Below are 15187 nucleotides of genomic sequence, written 5' to 3' on the forward strand. Positions count from 1 at the left end.
AACCCTCCCAGAGAGGGGGGGAAACAGGACGAAAAGGTGGGTCCCATAGATGGCAGAGGGAACTCCGAACCGGAGGAATAAAAGGGGCACCCTTTCTTGAGCTGGGGTAAAGCACTTCGTATTAGTAGGACGGGTGCAACAATCTAACCTGGAGGACGCTCATATCTCTGTTTCTCTGCATTTTCTCACTTCCATCCATCCCTTTTGCAAAGCCCATTTATGCTTCTTGTCTCAAAGAGACAAAAAATATTCAATTTCATTTTAAACTCTTTCTTAACTTGATCCATTCCAGACTATTTTTCAAGCCAGATGAGCTGTTTTCTTCGGCCACTGGGTGCAAACGCCTGTTTGTCGCACAGTCAACCATTCTCCACCCAAAAGACAAGAAGACACCCAACGGAGCCCGGCCGTCCCCTTGCCAAGTGGCAGCGGTGGCAGTTAAGGAGTTAAACAGTAGGCAGTGCTAGAGGCCTGCAAATAGAATATTCCTCTGTGGAGCTACAGCAGGAGCAGCAGAGAGAGGCAGAGAGCGAGAGCCAGCCAGCCAGCTGGATAGAGATGTTAAGTGAGGAAGCCCGGAAAACAATCTCGCAGCAGTTGTGAGCCGCAGCAGGGGCTGGCCGCAGAGCAGGGCTTGATAACCATCCTTCCTTCCTGGCTTGGTGGCACCCGCAGAGCCAGGGGTGAGCCAGACCGTCTTCCCTGACAAGCACCGTGGATCCCTGGATGCGTAGTGGATGCCCAGAGCTGGTGTGTGGCTCGGATGAACGAGGGGGTCTCTGCAGTGCCTGGGTCTGAGCCTTCCCATCTCGCCAGAAGCACCCGGTCCCTGGAGCAGCTGCGTCTGCAGACAGCCCACGTCGGCTCGACCCTCTGGCAGACCACCAAGATCTTGATCGAGCCGTAACGGAGAAGGGTCTGGACTGGCACGACTTGGGTCACCCCGGCACGTCACTCGACGATGCTGCCTCCTCCGTCTGGGCTCCCCTGGGAGTCAGGGACCGTGGAGTCGAGACGAAGGCGGTCCTTTATCCTCTGAAGACTTCACAAAGGCTCCAGCCCTGGGGTAAGAGGGACCAAAGGAGGGGATTGTTGACAGCATAAAAGGCTTCTGGCCCTTTGCCACGAGGCAGAGAAGTGGCAAAGCTGGGAGGGTGGCGTGGGGCAAAGTTCCTGTCTAGAGCAGATGGTTTGGATTCTGCAGTGTTCGGCTGGTCTTGACTCCTGGCCAAAGGGTTAGGCTTGTGTGACCTCTTCGCTGGAAACGGCCACTGGCATTCGGCATTACTTTTGCGGCTCTCGGGGCTGTGTTGAAGGAGACCGATGTGGAAACGGTGGCGAGTGGATTGCTCGAAGAGCGGCAGGTCTTCCATTCAAACGGTTTCTGATTTCAGAAGCGACTATCGTAGCAGGAATCAATGCGAGCCGTGCACGGCTCGCATTGATTCCTGCTACAGTTCGGGATTCGGTCATCCCTGCAGGAGTCCAGAAGGCCGTTATTGGGAGAGGACTCCCCTGCCGCTCTTCGGGCTTGGTTTGGGGAAAAGGAAACCCTGTGCTGAATGTTCAGAGGTCAGAGAGATTCTTGTGGCAAGGAAGATGGGAGCAGAAAGAGTTTCTGGCTTTGATAAGGAGAAAAATGATCCATTTCAGCGTTGTGCTCGGGGATACAGGGGGGCACGGAAGCCTGGCAGGTGAACTTCCGTCATGAAATCTACACTCGGGTAAACTTTGGATCATGGCTCCATGGCAGGCTCGGAGTGATGGAGCCCAGGGCCGCTGTCCAGAGCCCCTCTGGCTCAGAACCAGGGTGGCGAACGCATGAATGCACGCCGAGGAGGGGGCCCATTTTGAAGACTGATGGGCACCTGGGAGATTCTGTTCTGTTTCATAACGATGGGTATAGAACATAGGTGTCAAACTCGCGGCCCTCCAGATGTTTTGGACTACAGTTCCCATCATCCCCTGCCAGCATGATGCTGGCAGGGGATGATGGGAACTGTAGTCCATAACATCTGGAGGGGCGTGAGTTTGACACCTGTGGTATAGAGGGTGGTCATGATTGGCGCCAGTCACCAGGAATAGTGCGAGGAGGGGACATGGCATGAAAGTCTCTGGGAGAGAAAAAGACAGATTGGTGGCAGAGAACAGCAGAAGGAGCGCAAAGGTGCCCTTTGAGCATGGGGTTAGGAGCAGGAATGCTTCCTCGAAGTTGCTCAGAGGGCAGGATTAGCTAAAATGTTTGCTTTTGACGGGGGGGGTGGGGGGTGGACGGGGTTGGAGTTCTCCGGGAGAGAATGAGCTCCCCTGCAGGGGGGGCATTTCTTTTCCTTGCTTTGCAGTTCATCCCAGCACGGTCCAAATTTGGCCTGCAGCCAGGGGCTGGTGAGAACGTTGCAAGTTAACTGTCACCGTCGTCGCCCTTGTGATGTAGTTTCCTTCCTGTAGAGTGGGTGACCGGAAAGGGAGACTTCTCCAGGGCACCCCCTCCCCCCCCAGTTTCAAACACATCCCAGCTGTGGAATGAGGCCCGCTTAAGACCAGGTCCCCGCAGCAGGTGTCACTCGCACGCGCCTCCTTTTCAAAACCATCTGTCACAGTTAGCAGCCAGAGAAAACGGGGGCCCTGCAGGAAGGGAACGGAGGAGAACAGAACCGCAGATGACTCCCGTGAGCCAGCCAAGCTGCAAAGCATCTCTTGGGCGTGTTGTCCGGCCGACTGGAGAGCGCAGGAGCCTATAAGTATGCATTGGAAGGAGGAACTGCGTGAGCGGCTAAAGCGGCTGTGGACTCGGGTGACAATATTGCACCCAAGAAACCACATCTGCAGATGTTGTGGAGTCCTGCCTGCCCGCGAGCGTTTATTCGGCTGTGTGCCACGCTGGCCTGTTTTGCAGAGCGGATCTCCTTGTAGGCTTTGATGCAGCCTGGCCAGTGGAGGGGGGCGTGGGGGGGGGAGGGAGCCGGGGGGGGGGCAACAGGAGGCACTCACCCCTTCTTCCAAAACAAGAGTCATCGGTTGCCTGCACAGTGTCGAGGTCCCAATACAGAGCCACTGCATGATTGCAAAAGATGGCCCATCCTTGAAAGAAGGATGCAAACCTCTTCCCAAGGTTTAAAGCATACGGTGATTCGGGGACATGAGGGGGGGTGGGTGGCAGCAGGTGGCTCCAGCTGTGCAGGGATGTGCTCTCCTTTCTCAGGTGCACGTTGTTCGAGCAGCTGCTTTGCAAGCACTTTCCCTGCGTTCATTTCCCAGGGAGAGGATTCCAGGTCCTAGGGCAGTGGTGGCGAACCTATGGCACGGGTGCCAGAAATGGCACTCAGAGCCCTCTCTATGGGCACGCACAAACACAGTGCCCCCCCCCCCACACGCACATCTATGCTGGCCTGGACCGCTGGGCTCCATTATTAGCATTAAACCTAAGACCTAGTTTTGGGGAAGCAGTGTAGGTAACCCTGTTAAGCGCTGTTAAACCCCACTGATTTTCATGTGAAGAACCCCATATGTTCCCACTCGGCCTCTTCGTTCCGTAGAGGCCAATTTGCTGGTGGTCCCTGGCCCCTCGATGATGCGGCTGGCCTCCACACGGGCCAGGGCCTTCACAGCCCTGGCCCCGGCCTGGTGGAACGCTCTTCCACCAGCTATCCGGGCCCTGCGGGACCTTGGTGAGTTCCGCAGGGCCTGTAAGACAGAGCTGTTCCGCCGGGCCTTTGGAGAGACCAGCCGCTGATGGTGCCCCCCCCCCTCCTCTTGGCCCTATACCTGGGCCTTAACATCTACTAAGATCTGCCACCCCTCTCTAGGGGGAAGTATTTGATATTAGGCATCGGGCGTCATCTACACCTATATTTGTGCTCTTACTCATTTTACATTTTAAATGTTAATGTGTAGTTAGTTTCGCTGCTTTAGTTTATTTTGTTTTAGTTTATTTATGATATTTTATTATTGTATTCATTATATGTTGTGCGCCGCCCAGAGCCCTTCGGGGATGGGGCGGGATAGAAATTTGAAATATAAATAAATAAATAAAAATAAAGCGCAATCCTTTGCCTGGGAGTGAGCTCGGTTGCTGGCAATGGACCTTGCCTCTGAGTAAACCCTCCTAGGGTCATGATTCACCCGTTGGAAGAGTTGCCCGGTTGCTTCAAAGCAAAGCCACCGACTACCACCAAGCTTACTCCTGAGTAACGCACGCCTCGGAGCCAACCGTTTTTTCTAAACTAAAACCTCAGTACTCAGGATAAATTGCTGTGTTGGCATTTTGCGATAAATAAGTGGGTTTTGGGTTGCAATTTGGGCACTCGGTCTCGAAAAGGTTCGCCATCACTGGCCTAGGAGTTTGGAAAAGGCATTTGGGGAGGGGCTGTGGCTCAGGGGAGGAGCCTCTGCTTGACATTCGGAAGGGTCCAGGTTCAAGCTCCAGCATCGCCAGTCAAATGGGGCAGGCAGCAGCAGCCGGCTGCGTGAAAGACCTGGGGACCGGGAGAGCAGCTGCCAGCCTGAGTAGGCGATACTGACTTTGATGGAACAAGGTTTGATTTAGGTTAAGGCAGCTTCACGTGTTCATTTGCAGCTCACCAGAAAGGGTCATGCTGGAGAGACCAATGGCGCGGTGGGGCTGCTTCCTAGAGCTGTGCTTTTAGCGAGGGGCCACGACTTGGTGTCAAAGATCTTGCTTTGCCCGGGTTCAATCCCCCACTAAGAGGCTCCTTGGAAGCAGGACTGGAGAGGAACTTTGCCCAAGACTCTGAAGGGCTACAACGAGCAGACATCCCTGGCTCTCAGGCAGGGTTCATTTATTTGTTTATGTGTTTATTTATTTGTGTGTTTGTTTGTTTATTTATAATTTGATTTATAAGCCACCCTTCCCCAAATGGGCTCAGGGGGGCTTACAACACACACTTGTAACAAAATTAATAAAATCAATAAAATGAACAGTCAGAACTTCCCCATGTAGTACACACCAATGGTGCCTTAGCCAGTTCTAATATAAGAAAAAGAAGAAGAAGAAGAAGAGTTTGGATTTATATCCCCCCTTTCTCTCCTGTAGGAGACTCAAAGGGGCTGACAATCTCCTTGCCCTTTCCCCCCTCACAACAAACACCCTGTGAGGTAGGTGGGGCTGAGAGAGCTCCGAGAAGCTGTGACTAGCCCAAGGTCACCCAGCTGGCGTGTGTGGGAGTGCACAGGCTAATCTGAATTCCCCAGATAAGCCTCCACAGCTCAGGCGGCAGAGCTGGGAATCAAACCCGGTTCCTCCAGATTAGATACACGAGCTCTTAACCTCCTACGCCACTGCTGCGTAGTGGAGGCAGACGCAGAAGCAGAGGCGGCCCGCTCTGTGGGAATGCCGTTGCTGCTCTCAACCATAGGCCTGGGGGAATAGCCCCATTTTGCAGGCCCTGTGGAACTGTGACAGGTTCTGCAGAGTCCGGGTCTCGTTCCACCAGGCTGGAGCCAGAGCAGAGAATTCTCTCACCCCAGCCAAGGACAGCCGGATATGTTTCGAGTTCCAATCAGTTCTTCTGCGTAGAGTGAGGTGCTCTCCGGGGGGCGTATTGGGAGAGGCGAGGGTCCCAGACCGCTCAGGGCTTTCAAGGTCAGCACCAAAACCTAAAAACTGATTTGGGGCTCCACCGGAAACCAGTGCAGCCGGGAGGCCAGTGGGGGATTGTGCTCCCACCACGGGGTCCCCGTACGGAGGCGCGCAGCTGCATTTTGAACCAGTTGGAGTTTCCGGGCCAGTCTGAAGGGCAGCCCAGCACAGAGGGTGTTACAGTAGTCTAACCTGGAGGTGACCGTTGCATGGATCGTTGTGGCTAGGTCAGGGCACAACAAGGAGGGTGCCAGGAACTTGACCGGGTGAAGATGGTAGAATTCCAGTTTGGCCACAATTTACAACTTGAGCCTGCATCGATAAGGAGGCATCAAATAACTCCTCTCCCCAATGCCTGTGTTAGCTGCACTCCACCGAGAGCTGGAAGGTGGCCCTTTCCCTCCCTGACCTTGGTCCAACCACAGGACCTCCATCTCTGCTGGATTTATGGCAGCTGGAGCTGGCACTCAGCAGACTCCCCTGGGAGGCATTTTCCTCAGGGGCAAGAAGAGGCCGCTGTGTAGACTTTCCACCCGTGGGCGTGAATTCATACACAGTTTTGGACTGCAGACAGCAAATGTGAAGCTCGCATATGTGAGCCGCTCAGTGGCCTTGCTGCATTGGTAGACACACACACGATAAGAACATAAGAACATAAGAACAAGCCAGCTGGATCAGACCAGAGTCCATCTAGTCCAGCACTCTGCTCCTCGCAGAGGCCCACCAGGTGCCTTTGGGAGCTCACGTGCAGGATGTGAAAGAAGTGGCCTTCTGCGGCTGCTGCTCCCGAGCACCTGGACTGTTAAGGCATTTGCAATCTCAGATCAAGGAGGATCAAGATTGGTAGCCATAGATTGACTTCTCCTCCATAAATCTGTCCAAGCCCCTTTTAAAGCTATCCAGGTTAGTGGCCATCACCACCTCCTGTGGCAGCATATTCCAAACACCAATCACACGTAAGAAGTGTTTCCTTTTATTAGTCCTAATTCTCTCCCCGCCCCCCCCCCCCAGCATTTTCAATGAATGCCCCCTGGTTCTAGTATTGTGAGAAAGAGAGAAAAATGTCTCTGTCAACTCTATCCACAGGAAGTGCACTCAGCAAGGAACTCCTGGAGATCCAGTGGGGCGCCGGAGGCAGAACCCAGGTTGGAGGTCAGGCTGCCTCGGAGTTCACCAGTGGATTATAATTCCTTTCTGCATTCCAATATGCAGAGTGAATAATCCCTGCATATCACGTGTTTGTTCCCAGCTGGGACAGCAGCATCGACATACCAAGTGATTGGTGGATGTGCTACAGTGCACTCCCCGCCTCCCCACCCCCCCAATTAATTTCTGAAAGTGCACCTATTGCCAACAGCTGAAAAAGATTCTCTAATGAGTCAGGAATTTGGGCTGCTCCCCCTCCCGTCCCCCAAACATTTCCAGAATTGCTCTCCCTTCACTAGGAAGGAGACGATGATGTTGAAATATCAGCTTTAATTGGGGTGTTGACATAACAACAAATTAAGCTCAAACTTGGTTGGTGGGCTGCTGTGTTTCCGGGCTGTCTGGCCGTGTTCTAGCAGCATTTTCTCCTGACGTTTCGCCTGCATCTGTGGCTGGCATCTTCAGAGGATCTGATGGTAGGAATGGAAAACAAGTGGAGTATATATACTGTGAGGTCAAAAGGTGAGGCCCTCTGAAAAGAGTAGCCTGGCATGTGAATCACAGAGAAGTCTGTAGCATGGGAGTAACAATGAAGATAGCAAGGTCAATAGGTGAATGGATCTGAATAGAAGTATCCTGGTCTTTGTTTCCTTTGAGTGCTATAGTCTATAGTTTTCCTGTGTTTGTGTGGAGCTGATCAGTCACTGTCTTGATTCTAGAGTTTTTCAACACTGGCAGCCAAATTCTGTTCATTTTCATGGTTTCTTCCTTCCTGTTGAAATTGTCCATGTGCTTGTGAATTTCAATGGCTTCTCTGTGTAGTCTGATGTAGTGGTTGTCAAAGTGGTCCAGAACTTGGTCTTTCACAGCAGAGTTGATGGTGGCTCTCTTTGGCAACAAGAGCACAAGGAGAGCCCTGCAGGGTTGGGTCAAAGGTTCAGCTAATCTAGCCTCTTGCTAACAGGGTAGGATCCCCTAGATGCCCTCTGGGAAATCCACATGAAGGCAGCATCTCTTGAGCCTTGCCTGTCCCCAGCATCCGGTATTCACAGGTATATTGCCATTGCATCTGGAAGCTCGATTTAGCTGTCACGGTTAATAGCCATTTATACGCCTGTCTTCCTCAAACTGAAGGCTAGCATCAAGCATCAGGGGATGGGAAATATCTTTGTCTGAGACCCTGGAGGCCACTGCCTGTCTAAATAGACAGCACTGACCAGTGGTGGGATTCAAATAATTTAACAGCTGGTTCCAGTTGAATGAGGAGGGGGTGGGGCAGCAGCAAGCAGCAAACTGTGGGTGGGGGCTGTTACGCCCCTCCCCACCCAGCTCAACCTCCTACCGCTGATGGAGGTTGAGGGGTGAGGTGGCAGCAGCCAGTGGGCCTGTGGCTTGCTGCCAGCTGCCGCCACCCCCTCCTCAACCTCCATTGGCAGTGACCATGCCAAGGTAGCAGGGCCACCACCGATGGAGGTTGAGGAGGGGGCGGCAGCAGCTGGCAGCTAGCCATTGGCCCGCCAACTGCTGCACCCCCCCAGCTACTGTGGCCCCCCTGGCTCAAGTGGGCCATGGGGGGAGGACACAGGGGCGCAGAAGTGGGATTACAACCGAACTACACAAAAAATTAGCTACCAGTTCTGTCAAACTGGTGCGAACTGGCTGAATCCCGCCCCTGGCACAGAGCACGACAGATTAATGACCTGATTCAGTGACCCCATCGTGAGGTGGTATGTTCCACCCATCATGTATGTGTCGTATGATGAAGTCCTTGCTTCTTTTCTACCCAGAGACTAGCCTAATAAGCTTCATGGCATCCAGGCACTGTGAACTGAGGGGTTCTGGCAGAAGAGAGCATTACTTCATTTAAGTAAGCAATTTAATTACTCGGGACTAATCCCGGTGTTCCCTGACCTGGATGGCCCAGATCTAAGCTGCTAAGCAGGGTCAATCCTGGTTAGTACTTGGATTATTATGGGCTATCAGGGTTGCCATGTGGAAGGCGACCACGGCTGACCACCTCTGAACATCTCGTGGCTGGAAAACCCCACGGGGTCCCTGTAAGTCAGCGACAACTTGATGGCGCTTTGCCCACAATCCCCGTGCAGCTCTGCGCCTCTCCCTCTTAGGACTCTTTAGTTTGGAGAGGAGACGTCTGAGGGGGGATAGGATTGAAGTCTATACAATTATGCATGGGGTAGAAAATGTGGACAGAGAGAAATTTTTCTCTCTTTCTCACAATACTAGAACCAGGGGGCATCCATTGAAAATGCTGGGGGGAAGAATTAGGACTAATAAAAGGAAACACTTCTTCACGCAACGTGTGATTGGAGTTTGGAACATGCTGCCACAGGAGGTGGTGATGGCCACTAACCTGGATAGCTTTAAAAGGGGCTTGGACAGATTTATGGAGGAGAAGTCGATCTATGGCTCCCAATCTTGATCCTCCTTGATCTGAGATTGCAAATGCCTTAACAGTCCAGGTGCTCAGGAGCAGCAGTAGCAGAAGGCCATTGCTTTCACCTCCTGCATGTGAGCTCCCAAAGGCACCTGGTGGGCCACTGCGAGTAGCAGAGTGCTGGACTAGGTGGACTCTGGTCTGATCCAGCTGGCTTGTTCTTATGTTCTTATGTTCTTAAGCAACAGTAAGGCAGACAGAAGCATAGGGTTGGACTTTTATGACTGAGATTTCCAAGTCTGACTCAGATAGACTGCTCCCGCTTGATGCTGCTTTGGAAAAAAACTTGCTGGCTTCTTCCTCCCATGTGTTTCCCCTCTTCTGCTTTACCAGTTGTATTTTGGTGGCTGGGCAGGTGTTTATTCCCAGTGACAAGAAGGGGGCCAAAGAGAATTACTCGTGTTGCTAGAGAATCCCAGTTCATTCTGTAGTTCCCTGTGCAGGACTCAGAAAGCCTCTCTAGGCGATCTCAGCATGGCAGTTATAAAGATGTCTGGTGAGCCAGGAAAGTTACTCAACCAGGGACTTACTAGTTAGCTCCAGGCTACGAACCTGCCAGAGACCCAACCAGATTTACCCTGTTTCCCTTGGCTGTCCGTCTGTGTGATCTCTATACAGCTGCTCGTTTTCTGCTGATGCCTACAGAACAAACCACTTCCGCCCCTGCATAGCTGCAGAGGGCTGAGCTGCCCAATGGACACTGCGGTTTGTGGGTCTGGGTGCCTCCCTGCAGGAGTCATGGGTTCAAGGTGAAGGAAAAGAGATTCCACCTAGACATCAGGAAGGACTTTGCTGACGGTCAGGGCTGTCCGACAGTGGGTGGAGTCTCCTTCTTTGGAGGTTTTTAAAGAGAGGCTGGATGGCCATCTGACAGGAGTGCTTTGATGGTCTGTTCCTGCATGGCAGGGGGGTGGACTGGATGGCCTTTAGGGGGTATCCTCCAACTCTATAATTCTATGAAATCTGTTTCCCTTGAGGGGGGAAAACTGTTTTTGCAGAACTTGTGTATGGATATGTGGCTGCTACTTATCCTATCAATGCAGAGGAAAACAGAGCCCCCCTTTATGAGCTGCAGGAAACACCAGAATGAGGATGAGAAAGATTCTGAGAAGGGTGCTGTGTGGTTTCCGGGCTGTATGGCCATGTTCTAGGCAGCATTCTCTCCTGACGTTTCACCTGCATCTGTGGCTGGCATCTTCAGAGGCTCAGATCCTCTGAAGATGCCAGCCAGAGATGCAGGCGAAACGTCAGGAGAGAATGCTGCTAGAACACGGCCATACAGCCCGGAAACCACACAGCACCCCAGTGATTCCGGCCGTGAAAGCCTTCGACAATACATTCTGAGAAGGGTTCTGCATCTGAGAACTGCCACACGTGGCCACACATGAAGCTGGCTTCTATTGAATCAGACCCGTGGTCTATCAGGGCCAATGTTGTCTGTTCACACAGGCAGTGGATTTCCAAGGTCTCCGGCAGGGATCGTTCACATTACCCCGCTGCCTGGTCCTTTTATCCAGAGATTCCGGGGACCTTCTGCAAGCCACACGGAGGTTCTTCCACTGAGGCACAGCCCCTCCCCATCAGCTGCAGGGGAGGACATTGTGGTCCTCTGTGCTCAACTGAGTCTGGTTCCATCCACTTTGGAGGCTGTTGGCAGGGTGGGGGAGATTAATTGCAGAGCCACTCAGGTGACCTTTTGTGCAAGTCTCCAGGTGGAACGTGTTCCGTGATTGCTGAGGGGGCCTCTTATTTCCCGCCTTGTTCAAAGCTGAATTAACCTGGCAAGTTCATCTGGAACAGGCATTAATTGGCTGACTCCGAACCTTTAGGATGTAGAAATCAGTCGTTCCCACCAGCGATGTCTTGCCAGCCCAAGCTCTTGTGCAAAGTGTGTTTCTCACAGAGGCTCAATTTGAGGCAGGACTTGGGAGGATTCTGCCCCAAGACCAGTTTTGGGATCGTGACCAGTTGCTGTACACATCGGAGCACAGCAAAATCCCCACCCCATGAGCTGACTGCAGAGCAGAGGTGTGCCGGGTGGGGGGGATGGTACCTTATCTGGCAGAGGAGGGCGGTGGCAGTCCTGGGTAGCCTGGTGGGGCTGGACCTGGCAGGGCTGGGCTGGGCTGAGGGGTGCCCGGTGACCAGAGAGGCTCACACAGATGCTTCCAGGCTGGGAGACAGAGGAAGCAAGCAAACAAGGTCATAACCTCTTCGCTGACAGAAAAGAAGAAGAGTTTGGATTTATATCCCCCCTTTCTCTCCTGCAGGAGACTCAAAGGGGCTGACAATCTCCTTGCCCTTCCCCCCTCACAACAAACACCCTGTGAGGTGGGTGGGGCTGAGAGAGCTCCAAGAAGCTGTGACTAGCCCAAGGTCACCCAGCTGGTGTGTGTGGGAGTGCACAGGCTGATCTGAATTCCCCAGATAAGCCTCCACAGCTCAGGCGGCAGAGCGGGGAATCAAACCCGGTTCCTCCAGATTAGATACACGAGCTCTTAACCTCCTACACCACAGCTGAAAGAGGTGGGCCTGGTGGGGAACTTCCGTGTGTCACTCGGCCACTGAGTCAGGCAGGATGGCCGGCTGCTCCCCAGCTGTGTTGCCAGGAAAGGGTGCTGCTGTCGCTCTCTGGGCCTTCCCCGTCTCCTCCTTTTCACGCTCTCTTGGCAGGCTTTGTGAGTGACACGGCTCAGGGGGTGGGGTGGGGAGCCCAAACGTTGCCAGCAGAAGACTCGGGCATCTTCCATTGTGGGATCTCCCTCTTGATCCGAGTCCCTGCAGAGCCACTGCCATGCCCAAGAGACAAGTCTAGGGTTGCCAACTCTGGCGCAGGTAATTCCTGGAGAGTTTGGGGTGGAGTAACGCCCTCCAAAGCAGACATTCTCTCCCAGGGGACTGATCTATGTCGCTGCAATTCCAGCTCTCCAGGCTGCACCTGGAGGTTGGCAACCCAAAATGTCCCGAAATGTTGTCTTGGAACAAGGCAGTTTCTGACATCCTCAGGTCATTTCTGGCTTTTGCAGTTGGTGCTTAAGAAATCTTGAAGTTCACCGGCAAAAACTGTATTGAAATACACACCAAGAGTGAATGGATCGAGACAATACCTTCTAATCCTGTCAGTCGTTTATTAATACGGATGACGGAGTGCTTTCGTCTTCCAATAATTTATTGAACACTGGCAACCACTTATCAGTCTATTGCAATTGTGTACCTTCTTTTGTTCGGACAGAGCAAGTTGCCTTCCTGGGCCAGCAAAGTCATATGAAGAGCATCCTGTGGTTTCTGTGGCAATTGGAGCCAGCTGGGTTTTCAGACCGGAAAACCACCTCCACACCTCGCCTCTGCAAATCACAGGAAAGAGCAAAAAGCCCCGAGGGGCTCTGAAACCCCTTCCCCGGCCTTCATTCATTGCTTCCTCGGTTTCAGTGCTCCATCAGTTCTAGACTTTGCAAGCGAGAAGCTAGAACAGTGATGGCGAACCTTTTTGAGACCGAGTGCCCAAATTGCAACCCAGACCCCACTTATTAATCGCCAAGTGCCAACCCGGCAATTTAACCTGAATGCTGAGGTTTTAGTTTAGAAAAAAAACAGTTGGCTCCCTCTTCCTCCACCCCACCCGTTCGAGCAGGGGCCAGCCTGCTCTAGCCTCCAGCAAGTCCCACGCGCACTGCTCTGTGCCTCTCTAGCATTTCTACCTCCTCTGCCCGCCCCCCCCGCCTCGGGCAGCAGCCACAGGCACCAGCCCCGCCAGCCGAGTCTTCCCTGCTCACCGTGGTGCGCGCATGTCATGCTCAGTGGCCTAGGCCAGCCTAGATGTGTGTGTATGGGGGGGGGGGTGATTTTCCACCCCCACATGACAAACTCTGTGTGCGCGTGCCCACCACCTCTGGCACCCGTACCATAGGTTTGCCATGACTGAGCTAGAAGCTTGGGAATGTTTACCTTGAAAAAGGAAGAGAACGGACATTCTTTGCTAAATTCTATTGTTGGTATCAGATGTTAGGAAGTTTTTGTCCTGGGTTCGGGTCTGTTTGTGGGGCAGCTGTTCAGAAATGGCCCCGGGCAGCAAAGCACCAGAGCGTGCCTGTCTTGCCCTGAAAATCCTTTCAGCTCCCCAGAGTCATGTCCCCGGCATCGTCACCATCTGCCTTGGATCATAGTGTTGGGGACTCTCCTGTTTTCCAGCCATAATTGTTTACTGCACAGCAGAGCTTGGCCTGACCCCAGATGCCCTGGCCTCCCTTACGGAGCTGCTCCAAAACAGCACTGGCTGCTGTTGCCGCTGTGAGAATCCTCCCCTCCTTTCGGTCCGCAATGTTCTGCCGAGGAGCCGCTGGGTCATTCTTCGCTGGGGAACGAGCCGACTGGAGAGACTGGGGAATCAATCCTCAGTGCCCCTTTTGGATATCTAGAAGAAGAAGAAGAGTTTGGGTTTATATCCCCCCTTTCTCTCCTGCAGGAGACTCAAAGGGGCTGACAATCTCCTTGCCCTTCCCTCCTCACAACAAACACCCTGTGAGGTAGGTGGGGCTGAGAGAGCTCCGAGAAGCTGTGACTAGCCCAAGGTCACCCAGCTGGCATGTGTGGGAGTGCACAGGCTAATCTGAATTCCCCAGATCAGCCTCCACAGCTCAGGCGGCAGAGCTGGGAATCAAACCCGGTTCCTCCAGATTAGATACACGAGCTCTTAACCTCCTACGCCACTGCTGCTCCAGGCAAAGAGGGCACAAGTCAAAGGCTTTCACGGCTGGAATCACTAGGATGTTGTGGGTTTTCCAGGTTGTATGGCCGTGTTCCAGTAGCATTTTCTCCTGACGTTTCTCCTGCATCTGTGGCTGGCAGATGCATAACATCAGGAGAAAATGCTACTGGAACACGGCCATACAACCTGGAAAACCCACAACACCCTAAAGAGGGCACAGCTGGGGACCTGGAGGGATCAATCACAGGAGTGGGGCAAGAGGCCAGGGCTACTGCCGCTGCTGCTGCTGGGCAGCAGATTGGGGAGGGGAGGGGATTCGCTGGCACCTTCCTGCCTCCCTGTCCACCCCCAGGAGCCTGTGCCACTCTTGCTGCCAGCCCAGGCAGAACCATCTCACCTGGAGGAGGGGAGGGTTGCCGGCGGCTGCAGGGCAGAGGGAGAGAACGGTCTGGCCAGAGGGCCTCTTTCACCTCTGGAGGACGGCTGGCTCTAGAAAAGCTCTCGGCTCCGATGCCTGCCAAAAAACCCTCTCTTGTCACCACCAATTTCCCTCTAAGTTCTCTCTGTCTCTCCTTTCCCTCCTGTGTCTGGTTTTTCCGGTTGTAAGCCTGAAGGCTTTTCAGTGTTAACAATGTAAGCAATCTAGGAATTATTAATCTATTGTGCCTGCCGGCCTGGCCTTCTGTTTGCGGAGACTGGCCTTGGACCCTGTTGGCGATCAGTTAGATCGGAGTCCATTAGCCCCTTAGAGACCAACAAGATTTGGGGTGTGTGTGTGTGTCTGAGTTTTCGAGAGTCAGAGCTCCCTTTGGCTGTGTTGGGCTCCAGAAGGCTCCCTTCATTCTTCCCTGCCCAAACTGAGTCTGGTTCTTCCCCCAGTGGCAGCTATACACGGGCCTATACACGACAGCTATACAAGGAGCAGAGTGGCTGGGAACATAAGAACATAAGAACAAGCCAGCTGGATCAGACCAGAGTCCATCTAGTCCAGCACTCTGCTACTCGCAGTGGCCCACCAGGTGCCTTTGGGAGCTCACATGCAGGATGTGAAAGCAATGGCCTTCTGCGGCTGTTGCTCCCGATCACCTGGACTGTTAAGGCATTTGCAATCTCAGATCGAGGAGGATCAAGATTGGTAGCCATAGATCGACTTCTCCTCCATCAATCTGTCCAAGCCCCTTTTAAAGCTATCCAGGTGAGTGGCCATCACCACCTCCTGTGGCAGCATATTCCAAACACCAATCACACGTTGCGTGAAGAAATGTTTCCTTTTATTAGTCCT

At 53.2% G+C, this 15187-nt stretch overlaps 1 protein-coding gene across 1 annotated transcript in view; it reads left to right on the forward strand.

The window, feature by feature from the left end:
- The first annotated feature begins 405 nt into the window (after positions 1–405).
- Positions 406–15187, forward strand: part of WSCD2 (WSC domain containing 2) — a 75948-nt gene continuing 61166 nt past the window's right edge. The window contains exon 1 of the mRNA XM_048514816.1: positions 406–1066. The gene's annotated coding sequence lies outside the window, so the exon portion shown is untranslated. The remainder of the gene's footprint in view (positions 1067–15187) is intronic.

The sequence above is a fragment of the Sphaerodactylus townsendi genome, linkage group LG13 (assembly GCF_021028975.2).
Source record: "Sphaerodactylus townsendi isolate TG3544 linkage group LG13, MPM_Stown_v2.3, whole genome shotgun sequence".
Classification (NCBI taxonomy): domain Eukaryota; kingdom Metazoa; phylum Chordata; class Lepidosauria; order Squamata; family Sphaerodactylidae; genus Sphaerodactylus; species Sphaerodactylus townsendi.